The 22,138-nt window shown below is 37.2% G+C and overlaps 1 pseudogene; it reads left to right on the forward strand.

Annotated features, from left to right (window-relative positions):
• Nucleotides 1-16,864: 16,864 nt before the first annotated feature.
• On the forward strand, nt 16,865-21,661 carry LOC110195645 (L-fucose dehydrogenase pseudogene; annotated as a pseudogene).
• The last annotated feature ends 477 nt before the right edge of the window (nt 21,662-22,138 follow it).

A 22,138-nucleotide genomic window follows, 5' to 3' on the forward strand; every position in this document is an offset into this window, starting at 1 on the left:
TCATCATGTATGACTTTCCTATTCTGCATTGGTTGTCCCAAGTGCCTGAAATACTTTCCCTATTAATCCTACAGATTCTTCTCCTTATAATCCTAGACATTTTAAAGATTCAGGTCAAATGTCATTTCCTCCAGCAGGCCTTTTTTGTTCCCTATAGTTTCTGTGACTGTTGCTATCCCTATACCTTCAAATTATCAGATGTTCAAATCTATTAAGATGGGATTCCAGCATCCTTTTGTATAGGGATATCATAGAAAGTTAATCAACAGGAAATTATATAAGAAAACTCAGAGTGATTAATTACCTTTGTAATTGGCTCATAATAGCAATAGAAATGAACCCAGAATAGGAGATATAGTCTCTACTATCTTTTGTCTTTCCCCTTACTCAATGCCTAAGTATTCTCTTCTCCTAACAGATATCTGTTTTATGATCTAAGTAAGATATTTGCATATAGCCAAAGCTACATGGGGTATAATATTTGCAGTCGGGTAATTATGGAATTATGTTAAAGCCAGGGTTATTAAAATCTGCTGTGGCTACAATTACTTCATGAAATTGGATTGATGGGAAATAAACACTGCATCTCTCTGAATTAATGGCAACTTGATTCTTTCAAAACTTATCTTTCTTTTGTTTCATGAGGGTCAGTTTGGCCTTAGAGTAGATTATCTGGGACACCAATTGTAATTTTCAGAAATATTGAGAAACATTGTCCTTATTTCATGGTTACAGTGTAGCCCAATTCTTTTCTTCCTTTTGGCCTTTTGCTCTTATATTTCATTTTACACAGTCTACTTTGTCTTTCATTTTGAGGGTGAGAGTACAGCCTGAAGGATGCATGATTTCTAGGACGAGTAAGAAGAGAGATGAATTCCATAAAATTGTGTTCAATTATCTTGAAAGAAATTTCAGCCAAGTAAAAAGCTAATCATTATTCCTTCATGTATGAAGCTATTCCTTTAGTGTATCTTGGTTATGTCAAGCATAGATAATAGGGTTGTGGTCATGTATTTCATATTTATTAAAATTGGAATTCATTTATTTAAACCAGAAAGAGAATTGGACTACAAAGTAGGAGAATTATATTCTTGTCCTATCTCTTCTACTAGCTAATGATGTGAGCCTGGGCAACTCACCTAATCTCTGTTTGCCTCAGTTTTCTCATCTGTAAAATGGGAGGGAGTTTAACAGGATAAAAAAAATCCAAGGTTCCTTCTATTTCTAATGTTCTGATTCAATTCAATCAAAAAAAAGTAATATAATTGCACCATCCTGTGTAAAGAAAAATAGATAATAAGATTGATGTAGTACTTACTATGTGCCAGTCACTGTGCTAGGTGCTTTATAAAGATTATATCATGTGATTCACACAACAACACTAGGAGGCAGTTAATGTTGTCATCCCCACTTTACAGATGAAGAAACTTAGCCTGAGATTGAGACTTGCCCAAGATCATACAACTAGTAAGTGTCTCGGGACTTATATGAAATCAGGTCTTCCTATTCTAGGTCCAGAACTCTATCCACTGCACCATCTAGCTGCTGCTAAGTGTATTGTGTTTAGTCATTTTTCAGTCATGTCCTACTCTTCATTACCCCATTTGGGGTTGGCAAAGATACTGGTATGGTTTGTCATTTCCTTGTCCAGATAATTTTACAGATGAGGAACTGAGATAAACAGTTTTAAGTGACTTGGGCAGGGTCACACAGCAAATAGTATCTGAGGCCAGATTTCAACTCGTGAACTCTTCCTCACTCCAGGCCCAATGTTCTATCCATTGTACCACTTAGTTGTCCCTCCACCCCCCATGAAGTGTACTCTACTTAATTTCATTTTTTAAATACATAAAATGGCTAGGATACATTATTAAATAGTGGAAAATGGCCAACAGCCTTTTGATTGTTCTTCAAAAACTCTTATAAGGAAAATTCTCAATTGTAAATCAATCTTATATCTTATCATATCCTAGTACATTTTCATAACTCAGTATGAGTGTCATGTCTGAGGCATTCAAACTACCATTGAGGTTGATGAGAGGTGTGGAGAGTCTTAGACAGATGTCATATCTGAGTTGCAGCTGCAGCTGTTTCATGGGTTTTTTATCTACACAGATGTATCTAATACCAGTACCTGGCCCTACCGGTCATTAGGGAACTACCAAGTATAACCACAGCCCACAGATAAGCAGAGAAAGGGAAAACTTTGATGTATACATGGCTCTCATGGTTGCCTTCCTAAAGGCGATACTGAAATAATCAAAGTGACTCATATCATGTAGCAGGTACACTCTTCCTGAATTCTGGAGCAGAGCTGTAACAAGGTGGAAGAACTGTCACATACATGCCCAAGGCCCTTTTATTTAGAAATTTAAAATTGTAAAGTATGTATCCATTCAGGAAGTAACTGAGTTTAAAACCAAATTAACAAGAATAATAAGTTAAAATACAGAACTTCTACATCATGAGCATTGGGAGTAATACCCATCTAGGAGGCTTTAAAATCTGGATTCTTATCCAGGGCTCTTTGTTTCTATCATGGATTTCATAGATAGATTTCAGGAGGTCTATTAACTTGAATGTAGTAATATTTAGATATTTTTATTTCAATATAATTTTCTTTGAAATGCTATGTATTCTATGCATAAAAATATTCTGAGCAAAGGTCCCTAGCCTTCATCAGATTGCCAAAGGGGTCAGTGAAATATGTTAGGAGGCCCAGTTCAATAGCAACTAATTCACTTTCCCACTCAACTGATTTTCTTTCTTTCTTTTATTTTTATTTTTTGCATTATTTCCACATTATGCATTTTAAAGTTGATTTTAGAGACTATTTCATACTGCTTACCCTGGGAGTGTTTCTGCTGATTAGGCTCAAATTGCTAGTTACAGCTCTGCCCTGTAGGCTCACCTGGGTCTTTGTGACTCTCAGATAGCAACTAATACTACTTAAAGAATCCATAACAATATTTAATGTTTATCACTAGTGGCAGCAAACTGTACTCTTCTGCCTCCTTAAATCCAATACTATACATGGTCTCTGTATATCTATAAAGCAATACAATGCTGCTCAGCTTCAACCAGCTTCCTGGTGTCTGCATTGTTACAGTGCTGACTTAATTTGCTTCTCTGAGCTTCATTGCTGTCCCTGACCAGGGTGCTGACAATATCCACATTCTGACTATTACTTGATATTTTCTTTTTCATTGTACATAATTAGATGAATGAATGTGATTTTCATATTAATGAATTTTATTTAAAAAATAGTGTTTTATTATCTGTAGCCTGGATTAGACAAATATTTCCTAATATTACTTTTTTTTTACATATTAAATTGGTTGCACTATTCCTTTGTGTGTCTCCGTGGCTATATATTGCTGTAGCTCTTTTGGATTAGAGATTAAAGGTGAAAAAAAAATTGATATCTAGGTTGGCATTAATGCCACACAAAATACTCTTTAAAAGAAGGTAATATGTGCATATTGTGTCCTATATGTGTATATGGGTACATATATACATAGATACATGTATACATAGATATCATATATTATGTATGTGTATACTTATTGCTCATTTTTATGAGATGAATTTAGGATTAGCAAACCATAAAACTCAAAAAAAGCATAATACTTGGTAATATTCAGGATCCCCCCCTCCATGAATTTCATAAGCCACACAGTTTGAGACAAATATCCTGAAACCATTTGTTTAAACAAGAATTGAGTTTAGCAGTTCTCTACCACAACATGATACTCCAAATTAAACTTTTGCATCTCAAGTGACCTTTATAGCAGTTTTACAGTTCATAAATTCTTTACAATGGTGCTCTGTGGAGTAGTTTTAATAAATCTCGATTGTGCTGTAAATGTTATAGCACATTCTTGAAATGGCGGTACTCGTCCTAACAAACACAAATTCAGGAATGATCCTCTTTCCCACGTGGAGAATTTGCCACATAGTTCATGAAATATTAGATGTAATTCTAGTAATGAGAGGGGAAAAAAAGAACCCAAAACCCTCCTCCAAATTACTCATCAATGCCACTAAGGAAAACCAATAAACATCAGGTGCATATCATTTGCATTTATTGGAAACTAGAATAATCTACAGATCCCTGCTTATAGACAGAAACCAATTTTTCAGCATTGCAGAGATGGCAGTTCTTCAGAATGAATAAAAGGAAAAAGCATTTACAATATAGGAGCTTGCTCTCTGTCTGTCGGTCTGTCTGTCTGTCTCCCTTCTGTGTTTTAAACGATTTGTCAAGGAAAATAGCTTTAAACTGATCTTCAGAACTTCTCATGGCCATTTCTGTTGTGTAGCCAATTGCTTATACTGCTTGTTAGGGTTTTAGTTCATCTGTTCCTGGTACCATGTGATATTAGTTCTTGCAACCTTAAAATATGGTGATTTTATTGGGCAATGTGCTTTAGAACTTTTAAATTAGCTTAAGAGAAACAAAGGGAAAGATTAACTGAAGACCACACATTATGCCAATGCTTAATTTTAGCCAACTAATTCAGCTTTCTCCTTAACCCAATATCTTTGGCTATTGAAAGAAAGCAAGGAAATTAAATTGAATTTCATCCATATTATAGTAATTTGTGCACATTATTTCATAGGTTTTAATAAGAAGTACAGTGTCTGAATAATTAAAAAAGGAGGGCAACTCCTCAACTCTCCATAAAATGGTTACATTTCTATTTAATAACTAGGTGTAAATTTCTAAATTATTATCATGGAGGGGAAAAAAGACAAAATGAGTAGAGTACTGGTCTTAAACTCAGGGCAATGTATCAAATTCCATCTCTAAGTAAATAACTGGATGACTAAGAGTAAATCACTTCAACTCTCAGTCTGTGCTGTCAGTCAGTCATTCAGTCAGTTGTGTCTGAGTCTTTGTGTCTCAAGACCATATGTTCCATGGACCATAGCACTCCACACCCTTCCATCTCCACTGTCTCTCCAAGTCTGGCCAAGTTCATTGCATGCATGACACTATCTATCTCATCCTCAACACCTCCTTTTTTCCTTTTCCTTCAATCTTTCCCAACATCAAGGTCATTTTCAATGAGTCTCATCTCCCAATGCTCTATGCACTATGCCACTTAGCTGCCTCTTTCACTCTGTATCTTCATCTATTAAAAATAATAAGAACTATGCTAATAGATTTGTGGTATGATTCAAATGAGATGAGTTTAAAGTTATTTGCAAACTTCCAGGCACTATTTAAATGTATTCCCTTTTTTGTTATTAGTTAACTTGCTATACAATCAAATATAATTTGAAGACATCACAAAATGACCAAGATTTTACCACCATATCTCAGCTGTTTTCTCCATTCTTTCTTGCAGTCCCCTTTTCCTATTGGTGAATTCTTCCTATGATGTCAATTTGGAGAAATGGCCTACAGAAGCCAGATTTCTTTCCATAAGTTTCAGATGTGGGTACCCCAATGTTTCATCTCCCTTTTCTGTAGTGTTTTCCCTATTAGATTTTAAGCTTCTTAATTGCAGCAATTTTCTTTTTGTTTGTTTTTGTATACCCAACATTTAGCATAATAATCACTTAACAAATGATTGTTGACTTGACCTGAGCAGAGAACTTCAAAGAATATTTATTTAGACTAATTTTCTTGATGACATAACCAAAACAAAAATAGTTATGTAGTCTATGTTGAACACCTTCAGTTAGTAAGAATCCCACACATCCTGAAAAAAAAAGCCTTAGGAAAGATATATATATATATATATATATAGGTATATAAAAATATGACAATTTATTGATAACTGCCAAAGACATTAAAATAATGCATTAAAGTAGATTTGAATAATGGAAAAGGTTGGCATCTGAAGCCCTGAGCTTGAGATTCAACTGTTATTAACTAAGTTGTGACTTGGGGTAAATCATTGCATATATCTGGGCCTCAACTGTGCCATCTAAAACATGAAAGGATTAGACCACAGAATCTCCATTCTAACTTTTCTATGCCTAATGTCATCTTGTTATTTACATACCTGAGAATGATACAAGGACAATTCTTAGGATAGATTTCAATGTTTAAAGTTATGATTTATTTAAAATAAAAAAATATATATTACTCCTGATTTATTTCTATCATCCTGTATTTTTTATTGCATGAGACAATCTCAATCAATTCTTTGAAATTTTGAATTTTCAGAAAATTAAATCAGTGCAAATAAATTTGCTAAATAATGGAAACTTAAAGGCATTTTCAATTTTCTTCCACGGCTGAGGGTAGCCAGTTCATGAGCATATTTCATCAATTAAAGTTCATGAAGATTTACAATGGGGACTTTAAAGTGATTCACTGTTCTGCATTTTTATATCACTCAAAGCACTTTCCAACAATTAATTGATTAATCAAAGTAATAAATTAATTTTCTGCTGGGTATAACTGAGGTTGAACTTTTCTGATAGAAAAATGAAAAGTCACTGAAGTGTCAGAGTAGTAGGAATTATTTCAGCAGTATCAGTTAAGTAAAAACTCTGTCTCTCTTTCTCTAAATGTGTGTATGTGATATGTGTATACATATATATGTGCATATGTTGTGTGTGTACATACATATATACATGCATGCATACAGACATCCTACAAGCTTGCTGGTACATGCAGTACTTTCATAAGTAGGAGGCCTGACTTTTAATACTGGCTCTCACATTTATTACTTCTATGAATTTTGATTTTCCACTGCTTTGGTCTGGATTTACCTTTGTTTGGTTTCATCAGTGTGAGGAACTCTCAGTGTGGAAATCCCTTTCATCAATCATTTTGATGTTAGGAGCATTATAAAGTTTACTGACATACTGAAAAGTGACTTGAACACAGACTCCAGGTTTGACCTTGTATCCAGTATGGTGATCTTCCTCTGTAACAGTGTTGGAATCTTTTAACATAACTATATCTCAGAATTTTCACTTGTTAAGTAAAGGTTATAATAATTTTAAATGCTCCTAGGCTCTGTGTTGGGAAAATACTCTACAAAACACGAAGCACAATCATATAAAAACAATCAATTAGGGTAAAATAAGTAGTTATCAGAAGAACCAGCATTTTGCAACACATAGGTAAAACTGCAGGTTTAATAAAGAATCCATGTTTTGTTTTTTTTAATATAAATTTATTTATTTTTAGTTTTCAATATTCACTTCCACAAGTTTTGAGTTCCAAATTTCTCACCCCTCCCCCCACCCCAAGATGGCATGCATTCTGAATACCCCTTCCCCTGGTCTGCCTTCTCTTCTATCTCTCCCCCCTCCCATCTCTTATCCCCTCCCCCTTCTATTTTCCTGTAGAGCAGGATAGACTTCTGTACCCCATTTCCTGTATTTCTTATTTCCCAGTTGCATGTGAAAACATTTTTTTAAAACATGTGTTTTTAAAACTTTGAGTTCCAAATTTTCTCCCTTCCTCCCTCCCCACCCACCCTCATTGAAAAGGCAAGCAACTCAATATAGGTTGTACATGTGCAGTTATGCAAAACACTTCCTTAGTAGACATGTTGTGAAAAACTAACTCTATTTCCTTAATCCTATCCTGCCCTCCCATTTATTCTATTCTTTCTTTTGACCCTGTCCCTCCTCAGAAGTATTTGCTTCTGATTACCCTCTTTCCTAATCTGCCCTCCTCTCTATCACCCCCTGCTCTCTTGTCCCCTTCTCCCCCTATTTTCCTGTAGGGTAAGACAGATTTCCATACCCAATTGAATGTGTATGTTATTCTCTCCTTAAGCCAAATCCTATGAGAATAAGATTCCCTCATTCCCTCTCACCTTCCCCTGTTTCCCCTCCACTGTGAGAGACTTTTCTTTCTGTTTTTTTTTTGTGAGATAATTTACCCCATTCTACCTCTCCCTTTTCTTCTCCAGTATCATCCTCTCTCATCCCTTAATTTTATTCTCCAGATATGACCCCTTAATCTTCAACTCACCCTGTGCCCTCTATCTATACATATACATACATACAATTTTTTTCCTTCAACTACCCTAATACTGACAAAGTCTCATGAGTTACAAATATCATCTTTCCATGCAGGAATGTAAACAGTTCAATCTTAATAAGTCTCTTATGATTTCTCTTTCCTGTTTACCTCTTCATGTTCCACTGGAGTCCTGTATTTGAAAGTCAAATTTTCTGTTTAGCTCTGGTCTTTTCATCAGGAATGCTTGAAAGTCCTCTATTTCACTGAATGACCATTTTTTCCCCTGAAGGATTATACTCAGTTTTGCTGGGTAGGTGATTCTTGGTTGTAATCCTATCTCCTTTGCCCTCCAGAATATTATATTCCATGCCCTGCGTCCTTTAATGTAGAAGCTGCTAAATCTTGTGTTATCCTGATTGTGTTTCCACAGTACTTGAATTGTTTCCTTCTGGCAGCTTGTAATATTTTCTCCTTGACCTGGGAACTCTGGAATTTGGCTACAATATTCCTAGGAGTTTTCCTTTGGGGATCTCTTTCAGGAGGAGATCTGTGGATTCTTTCAATTTCTATTTTGCCCTCTGGTTCTAAATATCAGGGCAGTTTTCCTTGATAATTTCTTGAAAGATGATGTCTAGGCTCTTTTTTTGATCATGGCTTTCAGATAGTCCAATAATTTTTAAATTCTCTCTCCTGGATCTATTTTCCAGGTCAGTTGTTTTTCCAATGAGATATTTCACATTGTTTTCTAATTTTTCATTCTTTTGGATTTGTTTTACAGTGTCTTGATTTCTCATAAAGTCACTAGTCTTCCAATTGCTCTATTCTAATTTTTAAGGAAGTATTTTCTTCAGTAATCTTTTGGACTTCCTTTTCCATTTGGCCAATTTTTCTTTTTAGGGCATTTTTCTCCTCATTGGCTTTTTGGACCTCTTTTGCCATTTGGGTTAGGCTGTTTTTTAAGGTGTTATTTTCTTCAGTATTTTTTTGGGTCTCCTTTAGCAAGCTGTTGACTTGTTTTTCATGATTTTCTTGCATCACTCTCATTTCTCTTCCCAGTTTTTCCTCTACTTCCCTTACTTGCTTCTCAAAATCCCTTTTGAGCTCTTCCAAGGCCTGGGACTGATTCATATTTTTCTTGGAGGCTTTGGATGTAGGAGCTTTGACTTTGTTGTCTTCTTCTGGTTGTATATTTTGATCTTCTTTTTCACCAAAGTAAGATAATATAGTCTGACTCTTTTTGCACTGCTTGCTCATGATCCCAGCCAATTACTTGAGTTTTAAACTCTTTGTTAAGGTAAGAGTCTGCTTCCAATGTGGGGAGTGTACTGTCCCAAGCTTCAGGGGTTTGTGTAGCTGTTTTCAGAGATACTTGTAGGGACCTGTAAATTTTCAGTTCTTCCAAGGTGGTATGATAAGGGGTGAGGTGTTTACTCCTTTCCTGGCCTGTGACCACAAGTATTCCTTTCTGTCCTGTAACTGTGAGGAGGGGTTCCTCTCCACAGCCACTACAAGCTCCACCACGCCAGAGCTCCTCCTCACCCCAGCACTGCTGCCCAGAACTGTGACCCAGATCCACACACGGGCAAAGCAAGAGATTCCTGCCTCAGCACTGGCAAAGAGATCCCTGCATCCCTCTCTGATCAGCCACTGGATTCCCCTCAGTCTGTGGGGGAAGCTCGGAAGCAGCTCCCCCCAGGCCAGGCTCTTGGGGAATGGAGCTGAACCCCGCCTTCCTCTCTGACCACCGACAGAAACAGACTTTTCCCACTGACCTTCTAAATTGTCTTTGGCATTGGTGGATTGAGGAGTCTGGAAACCTCCACAGCTGCCTGCGATTCAGTCCTCTGAGGCCTGCTCCAGGTTTGCTGCGTCCTGCGTACCCACGCTGCACTGCGCTGTGCTCCCAGCCCGGCGTGATACACCTTTCTGATCAATCATCCAGGTTGTCTTGGGCTGGAAATTTGTTTCACTCTGTCTTTTTGTGGGTTCTGCTACTTCAGAATTTGTTTAGAGCCATTTTTTATGAGTATTTGGAGGGGTTTAGGGTAGAGCTCAAGCAAGTCACTGCTTTCACTCCGTCATCTTCAAGAATCCATGTGTATCATATGCATTCCATTACTAAGACATTTTTACTTTTCAGATACTTCTTCTTATCAGTAGAAGGGAAGAAGTTCCAATCAGGCTTTTTCTCAATTCACCCATAATCCTTCATCTTGCTTTGTTGACCACATAGCTAAATACAATGAATTTGCCTATGTGGCTGACCTCTGCTGCCTGGATGAAAGTATTCTATTAGGATGAGATAAAGTGTTTCAAATGAAGGGTAAAGTTCATTTACTTTTTTAGACTGTAATCTTCCTTAGGGCAGCAAATGTTCATTTCTACTTTTTAATCAACGTCACTGAAAATAGTATCTGTCATAAAGTAGGTACTTAATATATACAGATGGGCTTATTGAATTCACTGAACCTGCAATCAATCAATCAATCATTTATTAAGGGACTGTCATGTGAGAGGCTCTGCGGATGCAGTAATAAACATGATACATTTCCTGTCTTTGAAGTATTTAATTTACAGCTGAGGAAGACAGGAAGATGAAATCAGAGCAATGGAAGAGGAAAGAATCTGGAAGAAAGAAGACCAAGTCTGTAACTCTAACTCCCAGGCAAAGTGCTGAGATGAAGAAAAAGATAAAATTCATCAGGAATAAGTAGGGACACACAAAAAAAGGTGAAATTCCCTTTCCTTGAGCCAAGGCCAAGAAGTTTGATGATTCCCAGAATGAGAAGCAATTTAAAATAAAGACTAACATAGGTCAAGATGGTGGAGAAAACCAGATAGTCTGCTGAGCTTTCCCTAGTTTCCCTCTGAAATAATATGAAATCAAGCCGCTTAAAAATTCTGGAGTGGCAGAATCTGCAAAAAGAAAGAGTGATATAATTTTCAAGCCCAAGTTAGTTTAGAAAGACTTCAGGAAAGGTTTATTTCAGTTGGGTAAAACGGGAGTGCAACCAGCACAGTCAGTTTCCAGGAAAGACAATGGAAGGCTCTTAGCCACAGCACAGATTAGCAGTTGAGGCCCCAAGATTCTAGCTTATCAGGCCATTGGCATAACAAGCCATCTCTGGGGCCTCCAGCTCCTATACGAAATTATGAGAGGAAAGCCATAGAAAAAATGGACTATATGAAAACTATAAGAAATTATGAGGGGAAAGCTTTCATAAAAATATCTGGGAAGATGAATATGAATTTATGCAGTATGAAGTGAGGATCAGTACTCATAGTATGAAATAACAGTAATAATGTAAAATGTGAAAAAAGATTTAGCTTTTCTGATCAATATTCTGAAGGACTCATGATTAGAAAGAGAACTGACGAACTCTCAGAGCAAATTTAAATACATTTTTTTCACTTTATTTTTTCTTGATTTTGGAGACATGGCTAATATAGAAGTATGTTTTAAATTATTTTACATGTGTAATTGATATCATGTTGCTTACCTTTATGATAGGTGGGAGAAACTCTACAAGTAGAGAAAATTTGGCAACTCAAAATTTTAAAAAATAAGGAATTTTAAAAATAAATAATAAAATTTCAAAAATGCCATATGAGCAATGCACTGGATGTCCACATGGGTAGTATATTTTTACAGTGGTTCTATTTATACATGTTGGGTGGGTTAGTTCCAAGATTGAAGCTTTTTGCTAAGGACATATGCAAATGATAGACTAGGAATGCAATTTTATGGAGTGAAGACATAACCTTGCCCCCCTTGACAAATGTTCTATTCTATTTATTTATTTTTCTATTTTGTCTGTGTCTTTTTACCTCCCACCTATCTACATGGGAGAGCACAAGAATTTTGCAATTGAGAAACTCCTTGCTCCAGAAAGGCCTTAAGAAGCATTAGGAAGAATAACATTTAAATATATAATGACTATAAGGAGATCATGAATTGAAAATCAAACAGGGTTACCTGGGCTTTCTGACTCTGAATCAGACGGAGAATACTGAAAGTAAACAGTGACCCTCTCTCAAAGATCACTTTTGGTGATCAGGAAATAGAGGTAAAGAAAAGCCAACAGCTATTCTATCCATTCCAGATGTTCTTGGTAATGACCAGCAATAACCATGCAACCAACTCAATAATGCGCATCAGCTAATTAAAATAATGCTGAAAGCTATGATGACTTTGTCACAGGCAATGATTGCAATGCAATACAATATCAGTGGCATGAGTGTCCCCTCTACATCTGTGCTTCAAACACATTTTTCTCATATGTATGTATGTATGTATGTATGTATGTATATATGTATGTATGTATGTGTCTGTCTGTGTTTCCATTATCTAACTGAAGTGCATGCACTTATTTATGACTGTAAGCATCAGCTTTACATGGAAATATTTTTATTTTTGCTACTTTTCATTCAATGTTATTTTATTAGATGCCTTTACTAAGAATTAACTGTGTCCTTTCAGACTGACTTAGAAAGTCGAACTCATCATTCAGGGCTTGTAAACTGCGATTTTGTGAGATTACAGACTTGCAGAGTAGATTGACCTGTTGATCAAAAAGGGTGTAGGGGTAACTTGAGTTAGGGAAAATCATATGTCCTCATCATTTCTTTGCCGTAATCCATTTTGTTGACTTCCTTCAGTTTCATTTAGAAATGCTATCAGGATGATGCACTCAAGGTCTTAGACCAACATTTTCTGGAGGCACACTTTCTCATAACACTCAGTGTTTTGAGAGCTAATTTTGCTCATATTCATCAAACAATTTTCTTCTTTTTTTAAAAAAAATTTTGAGGCAATCAGGTTAATTGACCCAGGGCCAAACATTTAGTAAGTCTGAACTCAGGTCCTTCTGACTCCAGGGCCAGTGCTTATTCCACTATACCATGTAACTCCTTCCCTAATTTTTTAATGTTTTTGGATTCTTCATCACTGTTGCTCTTAGTTTCCACATGCCTCCACTTGGTTAAGGACATTGGATGTTTTCTGTTTGAGGTAATTGGGGGTATCTTTTAGCCTACAAATGACAATTACAGACATTAATTTAAATTCTCTAAGAAGCTATGGCTTAGAGTTTGGCAATAGACAGTGGATCTAAGATTGAGTGAAAAACCAATACATTGTCTTTATTTTTACCCATTTACCCATTTACAATCAATGTTGCCAAGAAAAGAGAGTGTTGGTATTGAATTCAGGAATGAGTGCATTCAAACTCTGATTCTGACTCTTATTAGCTGTGTGCTTATAGGCAAGTATGTCACTGAGCTCCTTTAGCCTGTTTCCTTATGAATAAAATGTGCATAATAATACATGTCGTGTCTCCCTGCAGGGGTTGCTGCCAGAATCAAAAGAGATAATGTATGCATAACACTTTGTAAACCGTGAAGTACTACATATGGGAAAGAGAATTTAGCTGTGATTTCATTCATATAGGGAACTCCTGGTTGGGAAAAAAAACCCCTCTCTATCAATGCAGATAAAATTGCCTAAAATACTGGAGGGTGACAACAAAGCTAGGATAAGAGGCAGAACTTGAAGTCATGTCTTTCTGTTGCAAAGCTAGTTCTTTACCAATTATAACGTTCTGCTTCTATCAAATGTTCATATTCCTGATCTGTTTTCATTTTCTCAATTATCAAGCATTTATTTTATTCCCTCCCATCTGTTACCTGAATGAGAGCAAAAGGGAAAGGAGACAGATGTGAGGGAGAGAGACAGACACAGAGACAGAGAGACAGAGAGATACAGAGGGATTTTCTGCATAACTCATCCTACTTTATTCTAGTATTACTTAAGAGCTCGTTGCCTTAATTTGGAGTTTATCTTTCCACGTCCCCTTGTCAATGGCCTTCTATTTACTCACTAGCTTTTCCCTCTGTCATAGCTGAAACATGCCAAAGGGTAATGTTTCTATGAGTGCACGTCCCTGATCTAATCATTGTAGGCTGTTTTTGAATTTATTCTAGGTTCACATATTTTCTATAAACAGGTTCATGGGTCTTAAGACTTTTACATATTTCCTTTATCTCCAGCCTGTGAAAAGCATTTTCAGTCATTTATTCAAAAGGCATTTCCAGGTTTCTACTTTCATCAGACATTATGTGTAACACAAAAGACACTGCAGATCTTATCCCTGCCAACAAAGTTTACCTTCTACCAGGAAATAAATAGTCAGAAACTTCAGCTACTTACAAACTAATATATGAACTATGACAGGCAAAACAAATGAGCAGAGTGAGGTTGAAAGGATTCTTGGGAGTGGCAAATGTTGAGTTAGGTCTTGAAAAATTCAATGAAAATGCATTAGCAACATAGAGGTGGAAAGACATTTCAAGCACAGGCAACTTAAGCAATAAATGGAATGGGCCTGAGTACAATAAGTTCACCTGACAGAAAGGAGATGAATCAGACTGGTTGTTTTCAGAGGATCTTAGATATGGAAGTTATCTTAGCATCCAGTTTAACCTTCTAGTTTGACAGATGAAAAAACTGAATTTTAGAGAAGTGAAAAAATGTGTCCCTCATCATACAGGTAAATGGCATAGCTGTGATTTAGATTCAGGTATTTTGATTCAAAATCTATTGCTCATCTCATGACAAAGTAATGCCCCTCCCTTAAACTATCTCAGAAACTCTAAGTAGGGAAATAAAGGAACAGATGAAATTCATTTTCTCCACATATCACCAGAATCAGTGTAGGGCAGGATAGTTACCCAGAGTGGAAAAGCAGCAGTTTCTGTTAATAACCTTGACAAACGCTCCTATATCGCTCCACAGTGAGAATGCCCAAATTTTGGAAAATAAAACTTTCAAGAAAGAACGCTTCTTTGCTAATGTTCAAGGCTGTCCATTTTTTTATTAGAGCCAGGCATCTTTGGAGGGAAAAAGAGAACTGGTCAAGAAAGAACGTAGAGTGGGATCATGGAAATGGTGCCAGCTGAAGAGTCAGAGAACCTCAATTTGCATCTCTTTCCAGATACTTGGTAACTGTGTGATTTTGGTCAAGAAGTTAACATCTTTTTTAAAAGTTTTTAATAGTATTTTATTTTCCCCCAATTACATGTCAAGACAATTTTTTAGCTTTTATTTTTACAAGATTTTGAGTTTCAAATTTTTCTCCCTCCCTCTCTTCCTTCCCCTCTTCTGAAAATGGCAGACAATTTGATATAGGTTGTACATGTATTGTCACGTAAAACATATTTCCATATTAGTCATAGTTGTGAAAGAGAAAAGAGATAAAAAGAAAAAAAATACAAAAAAAAAGAATAAAGGAAGTGAAAAAGTATGCTTCACTCTGCATTCAGAATCCCTCAGTTCTTTATGTGGATGTAGATCACATTTTCCTTTGTGAGTCCTTTGGACTTGTCTTGGATCATTGTGTTTTTGAGAAGAACTGAGTCATACATAGTTGATCATCACACAATGTTGCTGATGCATGTACAATATTTTCCTGGTTCTGCTCATTTCACTTTGCATCAGTTCATACCAGTCTTTCTAGATTTTTCTGAAATCTGCCTGTTCATCATTTCTTATTGAAGAATGGTATTCCATTACATTCATAAACCACAGCTTGTTCCGTCATTCCCAATTGATGAGAATCCCCTCAATTTTTAATATTTTGCCAAAACAAAAAGGGCTGCTATAAATATTTTTGAACATACAGGACCTTTTTCCTTTTCTTGTGATCTCTTTGTAAAGGTCTTTCTGGATCAAAGGGTATGCACAGTTTTATAGCCCTTTGAGCATAGTTCCAAATTGCTCTCCAGATTGGTAGATCAGTCCATAACTCCAACAGTACATTAATGCCCCAATTTCCCCCATCCTTTCCAACATTCATCATTTTCTTTTTTTGTCACATAAGCCAATCTGATAGATATGTAGTACCTCAGAGTTGTTGGGTTTTTTTATCAGAGTTGTTTTAATATACATTTCGCTAATCAAAAGTGATTTAGAGTATTCTTTATGTCCCTACAGATATATTTGATTTCTCCATCTGAAAATTGCCTATTCATATCCTTTGAGCATTTAAGAATTGGAGAATGTGGGGAAGCTACGTGGCACAGTGGATAGAGCACTTGGCCCTGAAGTCAGGAGGACCTGAGTTCACATCCGGCCTTAGACCAAACACTTGCCTCTTACTAACTGTGTGACCCTAGGCAAGTCACTTAACCCCAATTGCCTAAAACAACAACAACAAAAAGAATTGGGGAATGACTTGTTTTCTTATAAATTTAATCAGATAGGTAGACTATTCCTTGCTCTTCTAATTTACTTATGGTATCACCCTCTATGTCTAAATCATGCACCCATTTTTATGGCTTGGTATATGGTGTGAGATGTTGGTCTATATCTGGTTTGTGCCCTATTCTTTTCCAGTTTTCCCAGCAACTTTTGTCAAATAGTGAGCTCTTATCCCAAAGGCGTTGGGTTTATCAAACGCTAGGTTACTATGGTCATTGACTACTTTGTCTTATATACCTAATCTATTTCACTGCTTCACCACTCTATTTCTTAGCCAGTAAAAGATAGTTTTGACGCTTACTGCTTTATAATCTAATTTGAGATTTAGTATTCCTAGTCCACCTTACATTGTCTTCAGTCCCTTACCTTTATTCTGTGTGTCTGTGTGTGTCTCTGTGCTTCAAGTGTGTTTCTTGTAAACAATATATTGTAGAATTCTGGTTTTTGGTCCACTTTGCTATCCACTTCTTTTTTTTTATGGGAGAGTTCACTCCATTCACATTCGCAATATATTACTTTCTGTGTGTTTTCCTCTATACTATTTTTCCTCCTGTTTGTCCTGTCTTTCCTTTCACTCCTACTTGACTCACAAATGTAAAAGGAAAAAAGCCAAAAAAGATGAGCAAAAAAAAACAATAAAAAGAATCTCAACATAGAAAGTTGTAATGACAGGGAAGATCAAGACAGATGTTGATATTGGTCTTGATATAGGTACAGATATGCCTTTTCAGGCATGCTTATGCCTATATTCAGGCAAATTTAAAAATACTGGTCACTCCAGCATCTTGGCCCTGTGAAGTTATTAACATTTCCTAGGTGTCAGTTTCCTTAGCTTTACAAGCAAGGGGTTGGACTACATGATTTTCAGTACCTCTTCCAAATAAAAAATCCAATATCTTTTCTATAACAGAGCAATGTGAAATTTGTTTCTGAGCTGCTTTTCCATCTTTTTGTACTCTTTTATATTAGTTTTTGCTGAGTGATACTTCTCACTCTGAAGAAGCCTAACCTTGCTAGTCAATGATTCAACACCCAGTAATTTGCCAGACACTGTGCTAGGTCCTGGAGAGACAAATACAATGAACAATACAGTCACTACTCACAAGGAACATAGTCTTGTTTTTGTTTTTTTAAACAGAGGAAGCAAAAAAGGAAATAATTAAATCATGTACAGGATAAAAATGCAGAAAAAGAAATATACATTATAAAAATAAATTTCCCTTCTTTCAGTCTCTTCGAAGGCTTTCCCTTGCCTCATTTTTTTTTTCATGACTGCCTATAACTGGATGATTTGGCCAGTTCAGCCCTGGTAATAAATTGCCCTTTCCACTTATGCAATGTTTGCTGTGTGGCTTATATTCATGCCAGGCCTTATGAATACAGATATCCATCCCTTAAACAAATTCTATTTCTGAACTTTCTATCCTGGGATACCTCGCTGCTAAGTCTCTCCTGCTGGCCAAGCTTAACCAATAGATATACCCAAGAGCTCATACATCCCAGGGGCCAGCTTTATTTTCCTAGGCTTATAGATCTTCCTCCATAAGATCCCAGGATCATTGATTTAGAAGTAGATGGGACCTGAGAGGCTATAGGAAGCACAGAAATGTTTAGTGACTTACCCAAGTTCCCATAATTTAAAAAGTGTGTAGGATAGGATTGAAAAACAGGTCATATTGCATCTGGTCCATCATTCTATCCCCACTTACAGCACTACATTTTCACATAGCTCACCAAGTCATTGTCCAAGGTTTTACTGTCGCAGTTCTCTTGTGGATCCTAAAAAAAAAAACACTAGTTCATATAATATACAAGGAGGCCCTCCACGAGCACATTACAATATCAATGTAAAGTTACCATCTTCCCATTAATAACCAGGAAGTTTCACTTCCTCATATTTCTCAGGATTTATACTAAAAGAACTAGATGTTTAAATAGTCTATCCTGTCCTTACCTCACATTATTTCCTTTTATTTTATCATAATTTTAGAGAGATTTAAGTACTCATGACTTTGAATTCTACTTTTAACACTGTTTCCCTGGAGAAATAGTGTAACATTAATATATCTTAATTTTTCTCATCTGTAAAATGAAGGAGTTGGACAATGAAATCTAAAGACTTTTTTAGACCAAAATTTATAATCCTATGGTCTTGTGATTTCTTTTCTGTGACTTCATGTCTTTGCTAAGATCAATCATACATTTCATCTTTAAAAAAATGAAAGATGGTAGATAGATATAGATATAGATGATATAGATTAAGGGTTTGCAGTTGACATATATATATATAATAGAGATTTAGACATAGAGACAGATACATATAGTTAAAATATAGAAAGATATAGGTGTTGATATTGGTATAGATATATCTATATTCAGGCAAATTTATAGATACTGGGAAAGAGAGAATATATACATATATATACACATATACATATATACATATATTCATACATGCATATATACATATATATATATACATATGCATACACACATTTATATAAACATATATATATGAATAGATGATAGCAATGTGGCCTAATGGAAATGGTAATAAATTTAGTCAAAAGGCCTGAATTTGAATTTTAGCTCTGTCACTTACTCTATATGTGACCTTAGACAAGTTACTTTATCTCTCTGAGCTTTGATTTCCATAGTTATAAAATGTGAACTGATCGGCCCTGCAGACCTGTTCCAGCTCTTTAATCCTTGTTTCTGTTTTCCCGAGAGATTTTCTCAGATACATTTTCTCCTCCCTGGCTGCATGAGCGCATTCATTGAGAATAGTCTGGAAAAACAAAGTTTTTCAAGGTCCTTTTCCCTTTGTGTGACAGAGAATATAAGCTCAAAGTAACATCTGAGCAATTTGGTGAAAACAGAGGTAAATACCTTTATTAGTCTTCATAATCACTTCATTTTTAAATATTTGGTATAGAGACAGGCATTTCTGATGACACACGCTGCCTAAAGCTGCCATGAAGAGTCTGTAAGAAAGAGCACATTTCCTAATTGTATTTTTATGTTTCTATCTGAAACTGTACTTTGTGTTCTTTTGAAATGTGCCTTTTTCTGCTTCCTCTGGCACTTTGTGCTTCCTTTCAAATAGCAGAACGATTCCGACTACACTGGAAATTTGGGAAAGAACATTTGATTTTTAGCAAAGGTGACATATTTATGACTTGTTTGTTTGTTTTCTGCCCGAGTTGGCAATTTTCAAGGCCTTAAAATAATCATTCGGACTTTCAGAGGCAAGGCTGAGAGCTCCTTTAAGCACTTCTCAGAATTAAATCTCTCATCTGAATTGCTATTTAATGGGCTGTTTTCCTAAAATTCTCATCATCTTTGCATCTTGCAGTAACCTTTCCCCAAGCTCTGCTTGTGCTTTGAAAATCTGGTTTTCCTTAAACTACCTCTGAAGGCCTAAGCAAAGGAGTGTTTTTTAAAGATTTCTTCAAATGAAGAAATTCTGATATTGATTTGTTAAGTGACCACCTCATTGTCACACCCTGAGTAGCCTTCATCTGCTTTATTGTACAGTTGGCCTGTCATGAAAGGACATTTGTGTTTGTTAATAATAGCAACATTAATAATAGCTACCCAGTATTTATATGTTACCTTATATATACCAGGCACTGTGCTAATTGCTCACCAGTTCTTATATCATCTGATCATCACAAGGATACCCTGGGAGATGGGTGCTAATATTATCTCTATTTTACAATGGAGGAAACTGAGTGTGATAGCAGTAAAGTGACTTGCCCAGTGTCATGTAGCTAGTAAGTATCTGAGGATGGATTTAAAATCAGGTATTGCTAACTCTAGGCCTTGCACACTATCAACTGTACCACCTCACTGTCTCTTCTTCTTGAAAGTGGAGAAAATGACTTTTGTTGAGTCTGACTTGGCTTCTTTTCCTCCCTACTCTTCCCTAACAATTCAACAGCTCTCTTACTGAAAAGACAAAATCAAGGATTTGGAGGATGAAAGCTAGAGTCAATTGTCCTGAATCCAATAATACCAAAAGTAGTGAAGTTCAAATCTTGATAAAAATGGGGAGAATTAGGCTTATTATTGTAAGAATCTGGCTGTCTTCATGAGCAGGAAATGCCAGTGTTAGATAATGGATAGAGATTTTGCTTATAAGTGAGAAAGACCTGGATTTACCTTTGACACATACTAAGCAAGTCACTCAGTTTCACCCCAGGAAAGCCTCCAAGAATGTAAGCTGTTCAGTGGATGGTTAACAGAGGGTGTGTGTGTGTGTGTGTGTGTGTGTGTGTGTGTGTGAGAGAGAGAGAGAGAGACAGGCGGACCAACAGAAAGAGAGAGACAGATGGACAAACACGGACTAATAAACAGAAATATGGAGCATATGAGAATATAATAACCAGAGGTGGGATAGGGATAAGGAAAATTCTCCCTAAGATATAGTACCTGAATTGTGTTTTGAAATAAACTAGCAACACACACACACACACACACACACACACACACACACACACACAATCCATCCATCTCTCTGCTTCTGTGTTTCCTTGGGTCTCTGATCTTGCCCTTCGCTGTGGCTCATGTATGTAAGCAGCTGAGGGAGGCGAGAGAAAGAGGATTGGAAGAACTCCAACCGCAGCTCCCCAGCATTCCCTGTCTATCTCCCTTCCCCAAATTTTGCCCTTGCCTCAGTCCTCATGTGTCTTTCCCACCACATCTCCACAAATTCAGGTCTTCTGTTCACACTTTTCTAAGGTTTCTTCCAGCGGCATCTCTGCAAAGTCTTGGCATCTCTGCCTCGAGATGTCTCTATCTCTCCTAGACCGTATCTGAATCTGCCAGTCTCCTGTTTCTCTGGTCCTTGATTTCTGGAATCCTTCAGGCTCTGAGATTTTGTCTCCTGGCCTGCAGGCCCTGATCTTTGAGACCCTGCAACGTTTTGGCCGCCTGGACTGCTTGGCGAACAACGCTGGGCGCCATCCCCCAGAGGGGATGCTGAAAGAGACTTCCTCTCAGGCCTTCCGAGACCTGCTAGAACTGAACCTCCTAGCCACAATACGCAGTGTCGAAGTACGCCCTTCCCTGCCCTGGGCAAAGCCGTGGCAGCATCATTTACGTCTCCAGCCTGGTGGGGGCCATCGGGCAGAGAAAGGCTGCATCTTATGTGGCCCCCAAGGGGGCTGTGACAGCTCTGACCAAGGCGTTGGCCCTGGATGAGAGTCAGTATAGTTTCCGAGTCAACTGCATCTCCCCAGGAAACATCTGGACCCCGCTGTGGAAGGAGCTGGCCACCCTGACCCCCGATCCCCAGAGAAGGGGAGCAGGCGCAGCCCCTAGGACGGATGGTCGGGCCGGACGAGGTCGGGGCTGCTGCCCTCTTCCTGGCCTTCCACGCTTCCATCTGCACTCGCGTGGAGCTGCCCCTGACCGGGGGCGCCGAGCTGGGCTACTGGCCCAAGATGTCCCCCACGTGACGGGCTGACCCCCAGAGGCCTCAGGTCGAGGGTCCTCAACCCCTGCCCCCTCAGGCCTCCGCCCCTTCCTTCCTAGCCCTGCCCTTTCCATCCGATAAACAGGAAACAGAAAAACAAACAAACAAACAAAAAGAAATCTAAGATGAAGGGGTGAGGAGTCAATGCACGGTAGACATGACCTAATGCATAGGTAGAGTGCAGTAGATGAAATTTCATGTGCAGGTAACACCTAAAAGTACAGTGTTATTAAAATAGACAAGGAAAGGAAATACTGTTAAGGAAATTCAAAGGTTGGGAATCAGATTGTGGAACACTTTGAATGGCAGGACAAAGATTTTTTGTTTGTTTGTTTTTTATCCTGGGGCAATGGGGAGCAATTGAATAATTTTAATACAAGAATAGGGGAGGGGTCCATCTCATGATCTTATCTATATTTTAGAAATACTAATTTGGTGCATGTGGGGAGGCTGAAAGGTA

The sequence above is a fragment of the Phascolarctos cinereus genome, unplaced genomic scaffold, assembly GCF_003287225.1.
Source record: "Phascolarctos cinereus isolate Bilbo 61053 unplaced genomic scaffold, phaCin_HiC Scaffold_9;HRSCAF=440, whole genome shotgun sequence".
NCBI lineage: Eukaryota > Metazoa > Chordata > Mammalia > Diprotodontia > Phascolarctidae > Phascolarctos > Phascolarctos cinereus.